Below are 13,765 nucleotides of genomic sequence, written 5' to 3' on the forward strand. Positions count from 1 at the left end.
CTTATGTCTTGACAAACGCCAGGGCCCAAACATAAAGGAACACCCAGTTGTTTTCAGAACACAAAATTTGCTTGAAAATGGTTCAGGCCCCATTGCACACTTGTAATGGCGTTGAGCTGCCAAAACAATAGAAAACCCCCATAATGGACCCCATTTTGAAAACTAGACCCCCTAAGGTATTCATCTAGGGGTGTAGTGAGCATTTAGACCCCCTAGTTTTTTGTAGAAATTAATGCTAAGAAGGTTAAAAAAAAAAAAAATTCATTTTTTACACAAAAGTGTCAATTTAAAAACAGATTTTTTTCTACAGAGCACATGAAAATGAAGATGTACACTCCAAAATGTAAGGAAACTAATCAGAAAAGGTAAAATTAATTCCAATGTCTGGAAAAAAAGGTACTCGAGGAAGTTGAGACTTCCCTGGGACTTTTTAAATAAAATAAAACAATTGTAGGTAACAATCTGGATGAGGTAGATTGCTACCTTTTTATACCAGGCCCTGTTTTTTCGCTTCACCAGGTAGGGGTGAAGCGCCTGGTCCGAGAGGTCTACACCTCCCATAAATTTATTGTAGTCTGTCACACAGACCGGTTTGTGCTTGTCCGCTGTAGCCCCCCTCTCCCTAACTGCCACTGTGGTGTCTGCATGCAAGGTGGTCAGCATGTAGACATCCTTTCTGTCCTTCCACTTCACAGCAAGCAGCTGGTCACTTGCGAGGGCAAAGGATGTTCCTTTCTCCAAACGTTTGGAGACCAGCGGTTGTGGGTATCCAACTCTATTTTTGCGGACTATCCCACAAGCCCCTGTGTTTGCAGCATGGAGGGATTTATAAAGGGGTATACTGGTATAAAAATTATCTGTGTACACATGGTACCCTTTGTGCAGGAATGGCGCCAATAAATCCCACACAATTTTTCCCGATGTCCCAATATTTTCGGGGCAGCCTGGGGGGTTAAGTTGGGAGTCTCTGCCCTCATAAATAGACAGACCACAGGTGTAGCCGGTTGTGCTCTCGCACACCTTATACAACTTTACACCATATCTGGCACGCTTAGAAGGAATATATTGACGGAAGGAAAGGCGGCCTTTAAAACTAAAAAGGAACTCGTCAACGGATAATTTTTAATTGTAAGAAGGGAAATAAGGGGTCTCAATTTATTTAGGCGGTCGAAGGCTGGATCAGTTCTGGGGGGGACTTGGGAATTGTATGAAAAATGCATGAACCGCATTAGGACTTCATAGCGGTTACGGGACATACAGTAACTGCTGCAAACACAGGGGTTGAGTGGACAGTACTCGCAGCCCAATGGTTTTTTTTACAATGCCAATGTCCAGGGTAAGCCCCAATTTTTTTTTTTTCAGGGACACTTGTGGGGGTCCACCGTCTTACATAAATAGACGTGGGCTGTTGTACAGCAAACTGTGTGGCGTACAAATTAGTTTGCTGCACAATTAACTCAAGGATGTTATCATCCACAAATAAATGAAAAAAATCATAAGGGGTAAAATTGCCGACATCCACATTAATTTGGGGAGTGGATAAAAATTGGGGTACTTGGGGGGAAAATGAAGTGGCAGGAACCCACGTAGCAGAAGGGACGGGACCGCTGGGTGGAGAATGGGCTATGGGGTCTGGGGATGCAATCGGAGTCCCCGCTATCTGAAAATATTTCCGCCTCTGAAGCGGTGCCAGATTCAGAGTGGACAGAGCAGAGAAATTCGTATGCCTGCTCCGCACTTAATCTGCGAGCCATTTTTTTTTTTTTTGTACAGCTCAGAAAGAAATTAAAATAACCGACCGTCCCTAAAAATGACTGACACCCACCGACTGACTGACACCCACTGACGAAGTGACACCCACCGACTGACGGAGTGACACCCAACAACTCACTGACTGTTTTATAGTGCTGGGGGTTTGTATTGACCTTGGATATTTTGGTACTTTTAAGCCCACTGACTTTTGTTTAATATTGTGCTGTATAATGGCTTTTTCTGTAGGTAAGTTCTATTTTTTTTGCCATAAGCCCTTGTTTGTGATTTTAGGCAAATCCTTGGTACATTTAGAGTATATTTCAGATAGGTATCATGCTACTATAGATGAAACGGTTAACACACTATAATGTGTTTTTATTAATTCCAGTGATTGGTTGGGGTCTTATAACTGAGACCTCCACCAATAAAGATGTTTTGATATGTCATAGAGAGATATCAAAATTTTACCAAGACTTGCCAACCTTTTAAGGGATACTGGTAAGACACTTGCTTCTTCTGATACTACTGCCTGTGTATAAACAACAGCAGGCAATAAGGGATTATTTTGGGAACTTTTTTCAGTTACTTGTTACATACTTTTTCTGAGTATGACAAATACTCCCTGTGTGGTCATAAATAGAGTTGAGCCGAACCCGATCCGAACTTCGTCCCGAACCCGAACCCCATTGAAGTCAATGGGGACCCGAACTTTTCGGCACTAAAAAGGCTGTAAAACAGCCCAGGAAAGGGCTAGAGGGCTGCAAAAGGCAGCAACATGTAGGTAAACCCCCTGCAAACAAATGTGGATAGGGAAATGAATAAAAATAAAAATTAAATAAATAAAAATTAACCAAAATCAATTGGAGAGAGGTCCCATAGCAGAGAATCTGGCTTCACGTCACCCACCATTGGAACAGTCCATTCTCAGATATTTAGGCCCCGGCACCCAGGCAGAGGAGAGAGGTCCCGTAACAGAGAATCTGTCTTCATGTCAGCAGAGAATCAGTCTGGATGTCATAGCAGAGAATCAGGCTTCACGTCAGCCACCACTGCAACAGTCCATTGTCAGATATTTAGGCCCAGCACCCAGGCAGAGGAGAGAGGTCCCGTAACAGACAATCTGGCTTCATGTCAGCAGAGAATCAGTCTTCATATCATAGCAGAGAATCAGGCTTCACGTCAGCCACCAATGCAACAGTCCATTGTCAGATATTTAGGCCCAGCACCCAGGCAGAGGAGAGAGGTCCCGTAACAGACAATCTGGCTTCATGTCAGCAGAAAATCAGTCTTCATGCCATAGCAGAGAATCAGGCTTCACGTCACCCACCACTGTAACAGTCCTTTTTCATAAATTTAGGCCCAGCACCCAGGCAGAGGAGAGAGGTCCCGTAACAGACAATCTGGCTTCATGTCAGCAGAGAATCAGTCTTCATATCATAGCAGAGAATCAGGCTTCACGTCACCCACCACTGCAACAGTCCATTTTCATAAATTTAGGCCCAGCACCCAGGCAGAGGAGAGAGGTCCCGTAACAGAAAATCTGGCTTCATGTCGGCAGAGAATCAGTCTGCATGTCCTAGCAGAGAATCAGGCTTCATGTCAGCCACCACTGCAACAGTCCATTGTCAGATATTTAGGCCCAGCACCCAGGCAGAGGAGAGAGGTCCCGTAACAGACAATCTGGCTTCATGTCAGCAGAGAATCAGTCTTCATATCATAGCAGAGAATCAGGCTTCACGTCAGCCACCAATGCAACAGTCCATTGTCAGATATTTAGGCCCAGCACCCAGGCAGAGGAGAGAGGTACCGTAACAGACAATCTGGCTTCATGTCAGCAGAGAATCAGTCTTCATGTCATAGCAGAGAGTCAGGCTTCACGTCACCCACCACTGTAACAGTCCATTTTCATAAATTTAGGCCCAGCACCCAGGCATAGGAGAGAGGTCCTGTAACAGACAATCTGGCTTCATGTCAGCAGAGAATCAGTCTTCATATCATAGCAGAGAATCAGGCTTCACGTCACCCACAACTGCAACAGTCCATTGTCAGATATTTAGGCCCAGCACCCAGGCAGAGGAGAGAGGTCCCGTAACAGACAATCTGGCTTCATGTCAGCAGAGAATCAGTCTTCATATCATAGCAGAGAATCAGGCTTCACGTCAGCCACCAATGCAACAGTCCATTGTCAGATATTTAGGCCCAGCACCCAGGCAGAGGAGAGAGGTCCCGTAACAGACAATCTGGCTTCATGTCAGCAGAGAATCAGTCTTCATGTCATAGCAGAGAATCAGGCTTCACGTCAGCCACCACTGTAACAGTCCATTTTCATAAATTTAGGCCCAGCACCCAGGCAGAGGAGAGAGGTCCCGTAACAGACAATCTGGCTTCATGTCACCAGAGAATCAGTCTTCATATCATAGCAGAGAATCAGGCTTCACGTCACCCACAACTGCAACAGTCCATTGTCAGATATTTAGGCCCAGCACCCAGGCAGAGGAGAGAGGTCCCGTAACAGACAATCTGGCTTCATGTCAGCAGAGAATCAGTCTTCATGTCATAGCAGAGAATCAGGCTTCACGTCACCCACCACTGTAACAGTCCTTTTTCATAAATTTAGGCCCAGTGTCATGGAACCATGAACCAGACGTACAACAAGAGATAAGTGGAAATAAGAAGGCTTTATTGAAAATCAAGCTGTAAGGCAAAAGTCCAAACGGATGGCTAAACCGAAGCAGGGTCTTGCGAAGCCAGAGGTCAGGAACCAGAAGGGTAGTCAGACGAAGCCTGGATCAGGAACCAGCAGGGTACTCAGACGAAGCCTGGATCAGGAACCAGCAGGGTAGTCAGACGAAGCCAGGATCAGGAACCAGAAGCAGCAGCAGTCTTAGAAGCATGTGAACACAGGAGGACCAAGCAAGGAACTGAAGCCACAGACCTCCTATATATATGAGCTAGGCATCCAGCTCCTCCCAGTGGGAAGGAGAAGCCGCAGGGTGGGAGGCTACAAGAAACCCAGAAACCAAGATGGCCGCCAGCACATGTCAAACGAAGGAGAACAGCAAGAAGGTAAGAGCATGACAGTACCTCCCCCTCAAGGGCCCCTCCTCCGCGGAGTAAAGAACGGTTTCTGAGGGAAGCGTGCGTGGAAGGCTCGGAGCAAGGCAGGAGCATGGACATCTGCGGAGGGAACCCAGGAACGCTCCTCTGGACCATAACCACACCAATGGACCAAAAACTGCACCCGACCGCGGACCAGGCGTGAGTCCAGGATATTGCTCACCTCATACTCCTCACGATTGCCCACTTGGACCGGACGAGGCCGAGGAACCGAGGAAGTGAAACGATTACACACCAGTGGCTTCAACAGGGAGACATGAAACACGTTGGAGATCCGCATGCCAGGAGGAAGCGCAAGGGCATAGGCTACCGGGTTTACCCTGCGAAGCACTCGGAAGGGACCAACAAAGTGAGGCGCCAGCTTGGGAGTGGGCACTCGAAGGTTGAGGTTGCGGGTGGACAACCATACGCGGTCTCCGTCCTGGTAGGAAGGAGCGGGCGCTCGTCTGCGATCAGCCTGGAGTCTCTGGCGCTGCGCAGAGACCTCAAGGGACCTCTGGATCTGTACCCAAGAAGCATGTAGGACGGAAAGGTGATCCTCCACAGCCGGAATATCCTGGAGAGAGAATACCTCCGGTAACACGGCAGGTTGGAACCCATAATTGGCCATGAAGGGAGACGTCCCAGAGGAAGAGTTCACCGCCGTGTTCCTGGCAAACTCAGCCCAAGGCAGGAGGTCAACCCAATTGTCTTGGTGATCGGAGACATAGCAACGAAGGAATTGCTCCAAGGCCTGATTGGATCGTTCTGCGGCCCCATTGGACTGAGGGTGGTAGGCCGAGGAGAAAGAGAGATGAATCCCCAACTGGGAGCAAAAGGAGCGCCAGAACCTGGACACAAACTGACTCCCCCGATCCGACACAATCTCCTTGGGCAAACCGTGCAACCGGAAGACCTCCCTGGCAAAAATCGTGGCCAACTCTTGTGCAGAGGGTAACTTCTTGAGAGGAACACAGTGGCACATTTTGGAAAACCGATCCACAATCATGAGAATGACCGTATGGCCTCGGGATGCAGGGAGGTCCACAATGAAATCCATCCCCAGGTGTGACCATGGACGCTCCCCGGTGGCTATGGGTTGCAAAAGGCCCAACGGACGGTGCCGAGGGGACTTACTCTGGGCACAAACGGAGCATGCCGCTACATATGCGGCGATGTCGGAACGTAGAGAAGGCCACCAGAACAGACGTGAAACAGCCCAGGACAGCTGATTCTTTCCAGGATGCCCCGCGGCCTTGGAGTTATGGTAGGTTCGCAACAACCGAGTGCGCAACTCCTCAGGCACAAAACATCTGCCGTTGGGTCTCCAAGAGGGAGCACCAGATTGAGCCGCCAAAATCTGCTCACCCAGGGGAGAGGTCAGGCTGGTGCGAATGGCGGCCAGGATCTGATTCGGAGGTATGACCGAAGTCGGAATCGACTCCTCCCCGGACAGCTCGGAGTACTGCCGTGATAAGGCATCCGCTCTGATGTTCTTGGAACCGGGTAGGTAGGAGACCACGTAATTAAAACGTGACAAGAACAGAGCCCATCTGGCCTGACGTGGTGTCAATCTCTTGGCCTCAGAGAGGTAGGTCAGATTCTTGTGGTCCGTCAGGATGAGAACCGGAACCACCGAGCCCTCGAGCAAGTGCCTCCATTCTTTAAGGGCCTGCACGATGGCCAATAACTCCCTGTCACCAATCTGATAGTTGCACTCCGCGGAAGACAGTTTCCGGGAGTAAAACCCACAAGGAAGCAGAGGACCCTCTGGTGTTCTACGCTGAGACAGAAGGGCGCCTACTCCCGTCTCAGACGCGTCCACCTCGAGGACAAAAGGCAACCCAGGGTTGGGATGCGACAGAATCGGAGCCGACACAAAGGCGGACTTTAGAGCCTCAAAAGCTCGGATGGCCTCGAGCGGCCAGACCTGGGGATTACTGCCCTTCCTGGTCAGATCCGTGAGAGGCTTGGCTAGCATGGAAAAGTCCCTGATGAACTTCCGATAATAATTGGCGAAGCCCAAAAAGCGCTGCAGGGCACGAAGACCACTGGGCTGGGGCCACTGTAAGACAGCCGAAACCTTCTCAGGATCCATGGAGAACCCCTCAGCGGAAATGATGTAACCTAAGAAGGTTACCTGGGATCGGTGAAATTCGCATTTCTCAAGCTTACCGAACAGCTTGTTCTCTCGTAACCGTTGCAACACTCGTCTGACATCCAGAATGTGGGCCTCCATGGATTCAGAATATACCAAGATGTCATCCAAATAGACCACCACACACTGCTGCAACAGGTCACGGAAAACATCGTTGATGAATTCCTGGAAGACTGCGGGCGCATTGCACAACCCAAAGGGCATAACCAAGGATTCATAATGACCGGTCCTGGTGTTAAACGCGGTCTTCCACTCATCGCCCGCCTTGATCCTTACCAGGTTATATGCCGCCCTCAGGTCGAGTTTGGTAAAGACCGTGGCCCCTTTGAGGCGATCGAACAGCTCGGAAATCAAGGGTATCGGGTAAGCGTTCTTGATCGTGATGCGATTGAGACCCCTTCTTTTTCACAAAGAAAAATCCAGCCCCTGCCGGGGACGAGGATTTGCGAATGTGTCCGCGTGAAAGCGCCTCCCTCACGTACTCCTCCATGGCCTCATTCTCCGCTACCGACAGTGGATAGACTTTGCCACGAGGAGGAACGGCACCAGATTGTAACTCTATGGCACAATCGTATGGGCGGTGCGGAGGTAGGGCAACCGCACGCACCTTATCGAATACATCCCGGTACTCCTCGTATTCAGGAGGCAACAGAGAGTCCGAGGAAGTACACAGCAACTTGACAGACCCATGGATGCAACTAGCCCCACACTGCGGTGACCACGAGAGGATCTCGGCCGATCTCCAATCGAAAGTCGGATTATGCTTCTGGAGCCAGGGGTACCCCAAGACCACCGAGTAGTGTGGAGACGAAATAACCTGGAGACAGACCGACTCTCTGTGAACGGCACCAATGGCCATCCCCACTGGAAGGGTCTCATGAGTCACGTGTGGCGGCAGAAGGGGTCTGCCGTCTATCGCCTCAAGAGCCAGTGGGGAACCTCGAGGCTGCAGAGGAATGGAATTGGCGGCAGCGAACACACTATCAATGAACAAACCACCAGCACCAGAGTCCACCAACGCCTGGGTCGTCACCGAGCCCCCGACCCAGGAGAGGACAACAGTAATCAGTGGTTTGTCAACACGGGAAACCGGGGACGAGGAGACTCCACCCAAGATCTGCCCCCGACAGGATCTCAGGTGCGAGCGTTTCCCGGACGGTTCGGGCATGCCAACCGAAAATGCCCACCGAGACCACAGTACATGCATCGGCCCTCGCGTCTCCGGAGTGCCCTCTCCCCCTCGGACAGGCGAGCAAACCCCAGCTGCATGGGTTCACCCCCAGACAAGTCATCCCCAGGAGGCGTGGGAGGAGAGGGAGGCACGGGTGGGACAGCAAACGTAGGCGCCAATCTGTTAGAAGGCCTCCGCAGGCTCTCCTTAAAGGAAGGTCTCTCCCTGAGTCTGGTGTCAATCAAAATCAGGAAAGAAATAAGAGACTCGAGCTCCACTGGTAGGTCCTTAGCTGCAACCTCATCCTTCAAGGCATCCGAGAGACCATGAGAGAAAGCAGCGACCAGAGCCTCATTATTCCAGCCCACCTCTGCTGCCAGGGTACGAAACTCAATGGCGTATTCAGCTACGGATCGTGAACCCTGTCTGATGGACATAAGGAGCTTCGCAGCAGAGGCAGCACGAGCCGGCACATCGAATACCTTCCGAAGAGAAGCAACAAAACCGGAAAACTCGGCAACCACCGGATTGTTGTTCTCCCATAAAGGGCTGGCCCAGGCCAAGGCCTTGTCCGAGAGCAGCGAGATCAAGAAGCCCACCTTTGATCTCTCAGTAGGAAAGGCATGTGGCAGCAACTCGAAATAAATGCCCACCTGGTTAAGGAAACCTCGGCACTGAGTTGGCTCTCCCCCAAAGCGCTGTGGAAGGGGGGCAGAACCGGTCATACCCCGAAACACCACAGGCGCAGCAACATCGGCAACGGAAGCTAAATGAGCCGTGCGTTCAAGCAGGGTTTGCAACGCCACAGCGAACCGACCCAACAGGTGATCCTGCTGATCAAGTCTGGCAACCAGCGTAGGTAGCGAGGATGGCCCTGTACCGTCAGAATTCATGGCTTGGTCCTAATGTCATGGAACCATGAACCAGACGTACAACAAGAGATAAGTGGAAATAAGAAGGCTTTATTGAAAATCAAGCTGTAAGGCAAAAGTCCAAACGGATGGCTAAACCGAAGCAGGGTCTTGCGAAGCCAGAGGTCAGGAACCAGAAGGGTAGTCAGATGAAGCCTGGATCAGGAACCAGCAGGGTAGTCAGACGAAGCCTGGATCAGGAACCAGCAGGGTAGTCAGACGAAGCCAGGATCAGGAACCAGAAGCAGCAGCAGTCTTAGAAGCATGTAAACACAGGAGGACCAAGCAAGGAACTGAAGCCACAGACCTCCTATATATATGAGCTAGGCATCCAGCTCCTCCCAGTGGGAAGGAGAAGCCGCAGGGTGGAAGGCTACAAGAAACCCAGAAACCAAGATGGCCGCCAGCACATGTCAAACGAAGGAGAACAGCAAGAAGGTAAGACCATGACACCCAGCACCCAGGCAGAGGAGAGAGGTCCCGTAACAGACAATCTGGCTTCATGTCAGCAGAGAATCAGTCTTCATATCATAGCAGAGAATCAGGCTTCACGTCACCCACCACTGCAACAGTCCATTTTCATAAATTTAGGCCCAGCACCCAGGCAGAGGAGAGAGGTCCCGTAACAGACAATCTGGCTTCATGTCGGCAGAGAATCAGTCTGCATGTCCTAGCAGAGAATCAGGCTTCACGTCAGCCACCACTGCAACAGTCCATTGTCAGATATTTAGGCCCAGCACCCAGGCAGAGGAGAGAGGTCCCGTAACAGACAATCTGGCTTCATGTCAGCAGAGAATTAGTCTGCATGTCATAGCAGAGAATAAGGCTTCACGTCAGCCACCAGTGCAACAGTCCATTGGCATATATTTAGGCCCAGCACACAGGCAGAGGAGAGAGGTCCCGTAACAGAGAATCTGTCTTCATGTCAGCAGAGAATTAGTCTGCATGTCATAGCAAAGAATCAGGCTTCACGTCAGCCACCAGTGCAACAGTCCATTGGCATATATTTAGGCCCAGCACCCAGGCAGAGGAGAGAGGTCCCGTAACAGAGAATCTGTCTTCATGTCAGCAGAGAATTAGTCTGCATGTCATAGCAGAGAATCAGGCTTCACGTCAGCCACCAGTGCAACAGTCCATTGGCATATATTTAGGCCCAGCACCCAGGCAGAGGAGAGAGGTCCCGTAACAGAGAATCTGTCTTCATGTCAGCAGAGAATTAGTCTGCATGTCATAGCAGAGAATCAGGCTTCACGTCAGCCACCAGTGCAACAGTCCATTGTCAGATATTTAGGCCCAGCACCCAGGCAGAGGAGAGAGGTCCTGTAACAGAGAATCTGTCTTCATGTCAGCAGAGAATTAGTCTGCATGTCATAGCAGAGAATCAGGCTTCACGTCAGCCACCAGTGCAACAGTCCATTGGCATATATTTAGGCCCAGCACCCAGGCAGAGGAGAGAGGTCCCGTAACAGAGGATCTGGCTTCATGTCAGCAGAGAATTAGTCTGCATGTCATAGCAGAGAATAAGGCTTCACGTCACCCAACATTGGAACAGTGCATTGGCATATATTTAGGCCCTGCACACAGGCAGAGGAGAGAGGTCCCGTAACAGAGAATCTGTCTTCATGTCAGCAGAGAATTAGTCTGCATGTCATAGCAGAGAATCAGGCTTCACGTCAGCCACCAGTGCAACAGTCCATTGGCATATATTTAGGCCCAGCACACAGGCAGAGGAGAGAGGTCCCGTAACAGAGAATCTGTCTTCATGTCAGCAGAGAATTAGTCTGCATGTCATAGCAGAGAATCAGGCTTCACAACAGCCACCAGTGCAACAGTCCATTGGCATATATTTAGGCCCAGCACACAGGCAGAGGAGAGAGGTCCCGTAACAGAGGATCTGGCTTCATGTCAGCAGAGAATTAGTCTGCATGTCATAGCAGAGAATCAGGCTTCACGTCAGCCACCAGTGCAACAGTCCATTGGCATATATTTAGGCCCAGCACCCAGGCAGAGGAGAGAGGTCCCGTAACAGAGAATCTGTCTTCATGTCAGCAGAGAATTAGTCTGCATGTCATAGCAGAGAATCAGGCTTCACGTCAGCCACCAGTGCAACAGTCCATTGTCAGATATTTAGGCCCAGCACCCAGGCAGAGGAGAGAGGTCCTGTAACAGAGAATCTGTCTTCATGTCAGCAGAGAATTAGTCTGCATGTCATAGCAGAGAATCAGGCTTCACGTCAGCCACCAGTGCAACAGTCCATTGGCATATATTAGGCCCAGCACCCAGGCAGAGGAGAGAGGTCCCGTAACAGAGGATCTGGCTTCATGTCAGCAGAGAATTAGTCTGCATGTCATAGCAGAGAATCAGGCTTCACGTCACCCAACATTGGAACAGTCCATTGGCATATATTTAGGCCCCGGCACCCAGACAGAGGAGAGGTTCATTCAACTTTGGGTAGCCTCGCAATATAATGGTAAAATGAAAATAAAAATAGGCTTGAATGAGGAAATGCCCTGGAGTACAATAATATATGGTTAAGGGGAGGTAGTTAATGTCTAATCTGGACAAGGGACGGACAGGGCCTGTGGGATCCATGCCTGGTTCATTTTTATAAACGTCAGCTTGTCCACATTTGCTGTAGACAGGCGGCTGCGTTTGTCTGTAATGACGCCCCCTGCCGTGCTGAATACACGTTCAGACAAAACGCTGGCCGCCGGGCAGGCCAGCACCTCCAAGGCATAAAAGGCTAGCTCTGGCCATGTGGACAATTTAGAGACCCAGAAGTTGAATGGGGCCGAACCATCAGTCAGTACGTGGAGGGGTGTGCACACGTACTGTTCCACCATGTTAGTGAAATGTTGCCTCCTGCTAACACGTTGCGTATCAGGTGGTGGTGCAGTTAGCTGTGGCGTGTTGACAAAACTTTTCCACATCTCTGGCATGCTAACCCTGCCCTCAGAGGAGCTGGCCGTGACACAGCTGCCTTGGCGACCTCTTGCTCCTCCTCTGCCTTGGCCTTGGGCTTCCACTTGTTCCCCTGTCACATTTGGGAATGCTCTAAGTAGCGCGTCTACCAACGTGCGCTTGTACTCGCGCATCTTCCTATCACGCTGCAGTGCAGGAAGTAGGGTGGGCACATTGTCTTTGTAGCGTGGATCCAGCAGGGTGGCAACCCAGTAGTCCGCACACGTTAAAATGTGGGCAACTCTGCTGTCGTTGCGCAGGCACTGCAGCATGTAGTCGCTCATGTGTGCCAGGCTGCCCAGGGGTAAGGACAAGCTGTCCTCTGTGGGAGACGTATCGTCATCGTCCTGCCTTTCCCCGCAGCCACGCACCAGTGATGGGCCCGAGCTGCGTTGGGTGCCACCCCGCTGTGACCATGCTTCATCCTCATCCTCCTCCACCTCCTCCTCATCCTCGTCCTCCTCGTCCTCCAGTAGTGGGCCCTGGCTGGCCACATTTGTACCTGGCCTCTGCTGTTGCAAAAAACCTCCCTCTGAGTCACTTCGAAGAGACTGGCCTGAAAGTGCTAAAAATGACCCCTCTTCCTCCTCCTCCTCCTCCTGGGCCACCTCCTCTTCCATCATCGCCCTAAGTGTTTTCTCAAGGAGACATAGATGTGGTATTGTAACGCTGATAACGACGTCATCGCCACTGGCCATGTTGGTGGAGTACTTGAAACAGTGCAACAGGGCACACAGGTCTCGCATGGAGGCCCAGTCATTGGTGGTGGAGTGGTGCTGTTCCGCAGTGCGACTGACCCGTCCGTGCTGCAGCTGAAACTCCACTATGGCCTGCTGCTGCTCGCACAGTCTGTCCAGCATGTGCAAGGTGGAGTTCCACCTGGAGGGCAAGTCGCATATGAGGCGGTGAGCGGGAAGGCCGAAGTTACGCTGTAGCGCAGACAGGTGAGCAGCGGCAGGATGTGAACGCCGGAAGCGCGAACAGACGGCCCGCACTTTATGCAGCAGCTCTGACATGTCGGGGTAGTTGTGAATGAACTTCTGCACCACCAAATTCAGCACATGCGCCAGGCAAGGGATGTGCGTCAAACCGGCTAGTCCCAGAGCTACAACGAGATTTCGCCCATTATCGCACACCACCAGGCCGGGCTTGAGGCTCACCGGCAGCAACCACTCGTCGGTCTGTTGTTCTATACCCCGCCACAACTCCTGTGCGGTGTGAGGCCTGTCCCCCAAACATATGAGTTTCAGAATGGCCTGCTGACGTTTACCCCGGGCTGTGCTGAAGTTGGTGGTGAAGGTGTGTGGCTGACTGGATGAGCAGGTGGAAGAAGAGGAGGAGGAAGCCGAGAAGGAGGAGGTGGCAACAGGAGGCAAAGAATGTTGCCCTGCGATCCTTGTCGGCGGAAGGACGTGCGCCAAACAGCTCTCCGCCTGGGGCCCAGCTGCCACTACATTTACCCAGTGTGCAGTTAGGGAGATATAGCATCCCTGGCCGTGCTTACTGGTCCACGTATCTGTGGTTAGGTGGACCTTGCTACAGATGGCGTTGCGCAGTGCACACTTGATTTTATCGGATACTTGGTTGTGCAGGGAAGGCACGGCTCTCTTGGAGAAGTAGTGGCGGCTGGGAACAACATACTGTGGGACAGCAAGCGACATGAGCTGTTTGAAGCTGTCTGTGTCCACCAGCCTAAATGACAGCATTTCATAGGCC

Source organism: Bufo gargarizans, chromosome 1 (assembly GCF_014858855.1).
Source record: "Bufo gargarizans isolate SCDJY-AF-19 chromosome 1, ASM1485885v1, whole genome shotgun sequence".
Lineage (NCBI taxonomy): Eukaryota > Metazoa > Chordata > Amphibia > Anura > Bufonidae > Bufo > Bufo gargarizans.